The following is a 6107-nucleotide window of genomic DNA, read 5'->3' on the forward strand; positions in this document are numbered from 1 at the left end:
ACCAGCCAAGGACCAGCGAAGGACCAACCAAGGGCCGGCCAAAGACCAGCCAAGGACCCACCAAGGACCATCCAAGGACCTACCAGGATCACAAAAGTAGCTGAGGCAGGCTGCAGACGGGAAGATACAGACTAAATATTACATCCCATTAAAAAACTATTTCATCTGTACACAAATAATATTTGCAGCGGTGTTTTTTTCTCTGCAAAAGTTGCCACATCTTTCTCTATTCTCTTAATATTACTATAAAACTTGCATTTCTTTATTTCTCATAAAATATTTCCATATCTTATATTATTACATTCAACACCAGAGCAAATTCTTTCTATATATAACACACACCAGTTGGCAGAGTCCCTAAATAGCATGATGTAATTGCAGAACTCTCTATGTAGATGATGATAGCATATATGCAGCTGTGTCTCAAAGAAGGGTTAAAATGCTGACCTAACAATCTACTGAGATGGTTGTAGATTGTTGAAAAGAAAGAAATGTAAGGACAAGGTTAAAAAAGAGGAAGAAATAACAGCTACTAAAGTGAATAACATGTGTTCCAGTCTGCCTGATAGCGCTAAGATCAACCTCTGCAGTTTCATGAAGGCCGACAGTTATCCCCTTAAAAAAATCTGCATAGCGCAGGTAAAACATTTAATCAAAGCACTTTGAATTGCTAAGGAGAAGGAATTTAGTCCAAAAGATGCTGGAGTAGGAATGAGAGAAATACCAGTCTGTTTGTCTGTTTGTAAAATACAAGCGTTGATGCTGAGTGTGGGCATAATCAGGGGTAAAATGACTGGAACCCCGGTCCGTTGAGCTGAGTCAAGCTTGTTTTCAACCAGAACTAATCTTATAGGCCTTTAATAACAACAGCCCTTCAACAGACACGTCCAGAATCTGTAATTACATTCCATTAGTAGCACGTACAATAGGCTGGAAACGACAGAGGGATTAGAACAATGGTCTCATCTATGCATGTACTGCACGTGTGCTACAGTAGCTAGCAGATGGAGATTCTGTTTGTTTTTCCCTCAGATGACAGTAATTGTAACTACTGCTTGCATTGTACATGCATGAAATGTAGCGGCCTCAAACAGCTCTATGATGTAAAGCAATCAGCGTCTGCCTGTTTCTTTGAACTCCTACCCACACGTCGTCAGACAGTGGCTCTTTACGTCTGCACTAATTCTCCTAGATACCCCCAGAGATGGAGCAGCAGCGGCGCTCTTTCACCGGATGATGTGTTGCTTATGCAAAACGCCTCTTCCACTTCAGCAAATTTCCAGAAAATGTTCTGACATTTCTTATCTTATCCCCCCGACTAGTCGGCTAGTGATAAGCGTTTAAGCTCCAAGATGTCTCAAAGCTAAATGTGTTGCACAGGTGCTCAGATGCAGCTGTAGGATAATGTTCTCCAACTGGACAAAAGGAAAGCTGAACTCCTGCAACTAACAAATGGTTGTTTTTATTGAAAGAACCTTAAAGGGGTCATAGAATGATTCTATAGGGTATGTGGTGCTTAAGGTCTCTAAATAGGATGTGTAACATTGGTCGGGCTGCATGAAAATGCCATATTTGCTGTTCTATGAGCCCTAATGCAGCCTGGTGAAAAGCCCTAGAATGAAACGACAGGTTTTCTTCCTTTTATGGTCTGATCATGAATATTTAGATGAGCCGATTGGTTGGTTTACAACGAGCGAAGCTGCTGAGCAAAGACGCATCATAGCAACAAGCACTCACTCACTGAAACATCGAATTGTTGATATTATAGGGTGACCAGACGTCCTATTTTTCCTGGACATGTCCTACTTTTCATACCTACAAAAATGTCTGGGGGGAATTTAAAACTCGTCTGGGGTTTTGGTCGACTACAGTGCAGCAGGTAGTCAAAACACACCGGGCACTTGAACCGAGCCGTCAACTCCAGTCCTGGTCCGGGAACCCTGGTGGACGGGGGCAGGGAGCCAGCGGGGGACTAAACTCGACTCAGTGATGGTAGTCTTGACACCGACAGCCCAGTGTTTCCCTTTCTGGTTTGTGCAGCAGAATAGTTGAAGGTGTGATGGCTCCATGGATCCCCAGCAGGCTTCTGAGGGGCTGTGATTGGGTGCCTGCTGGGACCATGTGCTTCACATACGGCAGTGATTCTCCAGGAAGAGGCACCTTTTCTTCAGAAATAACAGGATCATCCTAAATGTTGAGCTAATTCAGTCTTTTTGATCAATCAAGTATTTCACACTGGAGCTACTGATAAAAGAAGCATTGCTTCTAATCAAATGAGCAAGCTTAAATGTTAGTGCCTTGCCTGGAGGCACATCGACGTATCTAACCCACCACCTCCAGCTGAAGGCTCCAACAAACAAGGCAAGTTTGTTTCATTGTTTTTGCCTGAAGGAAAAGCGTTCCTATTTATCTGCATCTTGATTTTGAAAAAAAGATTCATTAATAACACATTTAATGGAATAAAAAAAGAAAAGAAGGAAGAGTTGTGGACATGGATTTTCTTTTTTTATGTGTGCTAACCTTTAAATAAACCCTAAATCCAGTGTGTTTCTCCATCATTACTGCCACCGTATTAAAAATATACAGAGTTAAGGATGTTTTTAGATTTTCAAAAATGTAAGAAACATTTATTCTACACTTTACCAAGGTAAACAGGTAATCTAACCGAGACACAACTTACTAACATTAAAATTATCCTCAGTAATGATATAATTATAGTTTATTTATTCAGAAAGTGGGCTGCAGGCTACCAGGAGGCTAACTCAATGAATAAGCTGCACAGGTTGGTACCGCTGTTCTGTCAGATGAGCATACCTGGTCAGACCAGCATACCCATAGTCAATACCTGTTTATCCCTTTAGTTTTGTATGGAAAATACACTTTAAACTACCCCAATGGGTGTGTTTCACTTTAGTCATGTAAAAAAAAACAAAAAAACTATTTAATTACTTTTAGAATAACCCAGAACAATGTTAGAGGACATTTATTATAGTCTGATGAAACAAAACGTGAACACTTGCCATTAAATCCAAAATGTAGGATATATGTAACGTAAAACGCAGCATAACAATGAAAAACAACAATAAGCACAACAATGTGTTGGTAGCAGCAGTGTGTTGATTTTCTTTACATGGACGTCATCTCTGAAAACTGAAACATGGATTTCATATTTTCCATTTCCCCTTAAGTCAAAGCATGCAGCTAGTCAACCCTGCCAGTGAATATAACTATTTAGTGCAGGGTCCTTCAACGTTTTCCAAGCCAAGGACCTCCAAACTGATGGCTAGATGGAGCGGGGAACCCCTAATTATATATATTGAATGAAATAGTGTTCTATCAAACTGGTCCTATAGTCACTCTATTACAGATGGAGTAATATAATGAAAGAAATTCCTCCCTGGGGTTATTAAAGTATTTCTGATTCCTGGTTGATGGGACAGGTGTTGTGAATGAAACGGTGCCCAGCTTGAAAGAGCTCCTGTGTGTCGCTGAATGTGAGCATTGATGACTGAAACACATCTTCTGCCTCCATTTATCTGTTTACTACAGTGTGTTGAATTCATGTTCATGTAGATTTAAAGACATTTCAATTAGTGGAAAAGAATTGCAGGAGGGAATATAAAAAAAGTCTAATCAACCAAAACTTTCACGAGCCCCATGCAGAACCTCTGTGGAACCCCTAGGGGTCGCGAACCCCCTGTTGAAGACCTCAGATTTAGAGATTTGACTTTTTATTTTCCTGTTTTACCATCTCACTGCTGTCTGACTCATAGCATTAGGAGAATATTGCTGCGTAGATCCGATCAAAACAGAGCAGGGGTCTATGGCGTCTGAATTGTCAGTCAAGGAGCTCTAAGTGCCAAAGTCAGATTTTATGCCAGATTATAAAGTGTCTGGTGTGTTCAGGCCTTCAACTGGACCAGAACAGGACTAGGATGTTCCATCAATTGCAAATTAGATGGCAAATGCACTGCTAGTTTAAAATTTTTCTAACTTTCTTTGGCAGCCCTTTGATTTTTTATGCTTCCCACAAACATCATGTATTTTTTTTGACATCAGGAGTGTTTGGTATCATAATAGGGGTATCGGATCCTAAATGCCTTTATTTTGGACCTGAACGTATCCGTTCAGAAACCCTGGACTCAACACTGGAAAAAATTAGAATCTAGAAAGGTCCATTTGTCTTAAAATAAGTGCATTTGATCTTGAATTAAGGAGCTAAAAGACATTTTGCCAATAGAAAAAGACAATTTACATTCAAAATAAGAAAACACAATTGTATTGTATTATTTCAAGCGCATATTATCTAATTATATTATTTTATGAGTAGAAATACTCATTCCAATGGCAAACTATCTCATTTATCTACCAAATTAAGGGTAAATAAACTTAATTTAAGACATTTTTACATATTTCTAGATCATTTTTCTAGTGAATCTTTTTTAGATCCAAACCAGCACATACATCAAGCCTCTTTTATCAGGAAACAGTATCCTAGGATTGTACCGGCGCCCACCCACACGTATAGCCCTGTGTTTCTGACTGACATGTGCATCTGCATGATCTGCTGCCCATTTGTTTCTCCAACAGGTGGTCTCCCCTTCAGAGCGTGTGCAGCGTGGGGCGACGGCTGGCTAAGCCCAGAGTCTTAGTCTTCGACATAAAGCGAGTGAATTATCACCTCTAATGAGGACATTTGCACACCCTCATGTCGCATACCGCATTAATCCACCTTTCATGGGCCAGACCCAATAAATATCAGTTACACTGACTTATTCTGTGTGTCTCTTGTTGCAGTGAACTGCCACTCATGGTACCTAAAGGATTGTTTAACTAAAATTCAATCCAATGCTGTTTTCATAAAGATTTTAAAAGTTCAAACTGATTATTCAGGTTGAAAATTGGTTTGATCTAATTATTCTATTTGAAAAAAAACAGCATGTTTTAGGAGAACCTTTTGCATCCATAGCAGAACCTGCTTCTCTGATTATAATTTCACATATCCTGCATCGACAGAAAAAGAAAGAAATGCCTGCTGATGATGTGGACCAGCACCTGTTCTGATCAGGCTTATTTTCAGCACGGCACTCCAGCTATTGGAGAGCTGTCTTCAGTTACCATGGTGATACAGTTTCAGACCAAAACAGTCTGGGCTAAGCTCCGTTCTTTTTCCTTTTTTTCCAGTCTTACACGTGCTCAGATCTTGTGTCGCTTCGATTAGAAGAAAAGATGGATTAGTGCGAGGTTTTCCTGTTTAGAAGCGTCTACACAGGAAATCTGGGTCTGGGATAAATAAGCCAACAAGTCAAAAGGGAAAGAAATTGCCTGTGTGTCATGGTTTGTTGGTCAAAATAAACCACAGTATGTTGTCTTTATCATGTGGCTGGAGTATGACAGTTTCTGATATAAACATTTAAATCAAACATCAGACTGAATTCCAAACCACCCTCTAGTGGTTTCACTGGCGTTCCAATTTATTAAAGAAACGCCAGAGGAAAATATCTTTACCGGAACATAAAAGATGGCGGTTAAAAGGCCTTGAGAGGCGATGGGAGTTAACGAGATGTTAAACCTCTCGGTGAGGGAAGTTGAGGAACATGAGGGCTGATGAAAAATATTCATTGATATTTGAGGAATTCCTAATGTAGTCCAACCCTTTAACCAAGTATCAAAGGTAATTGCATGTTTGCTTAGGTTTAAATGTGAAGAAATACAACCCCTGATGTAAAAGCTCATGTCCTGTATTTACGGTAGCCCAGACGTGCAAACCTCAACACAAATCTTTAGAAAAAACTGCAAATAATAAAAACAAAAAACATGTCAAAACACACAATGACATTAACTTGAAAAACAATGTTATTTAGAAAAATAACAACATATTCAGAAACAGGACAAAATATTCTGCCTTTTTCTGTTTAAATGTTGAATGATCAAGAAAAAGCAAAATTATTGCGGATTTAAAGCCAAACGGCGCCGTCGTCCAATCAGAGAGGTCTGAAGTTTCCACCTCTTCCAGTAGGTTAATGTCATCGTGATTCCTCCTCTGACATGGGAGCTGGCTCCAGGGGGCCGCCTTTGGAGCTGGTTGACAGTTGCCTTTTGTATCT

At 39.9% G+C, this 6107-nt stretch overlaps 1 protein-coding gene across 10 annotated transcripts in view; it reads right to left on the bottom strand.

The window, feature by feature from the left end:
* LOC107088586 (teneurin-3) overlaps positions 1-6107 on the bottom strand; it is a 471923-nt gene that overhangs the window by 194831 nt on the left and 270985 nt on the right. The gene's annotated exons all lie outside the window — the stretch shown is intronic.

Source organism: Cyprinodon variegatus, unplaced genomic scaffold, assembly GCF_000732505.1.
Source record: "Cyprinodon variegatus isolate N-32 unplaced genomic scaffold, C_variegatus-1.0 Scaffold223, whole genome shotgun sequence".
NCBI classification, from domain to species: domain Eukaryota; kingdom Metazoa; phylum Chordata; class Actinopteri; order Cyprinodontiformes; family Cyprinodontidae; genus Cyprinodon; species Cyprinodon variegatus.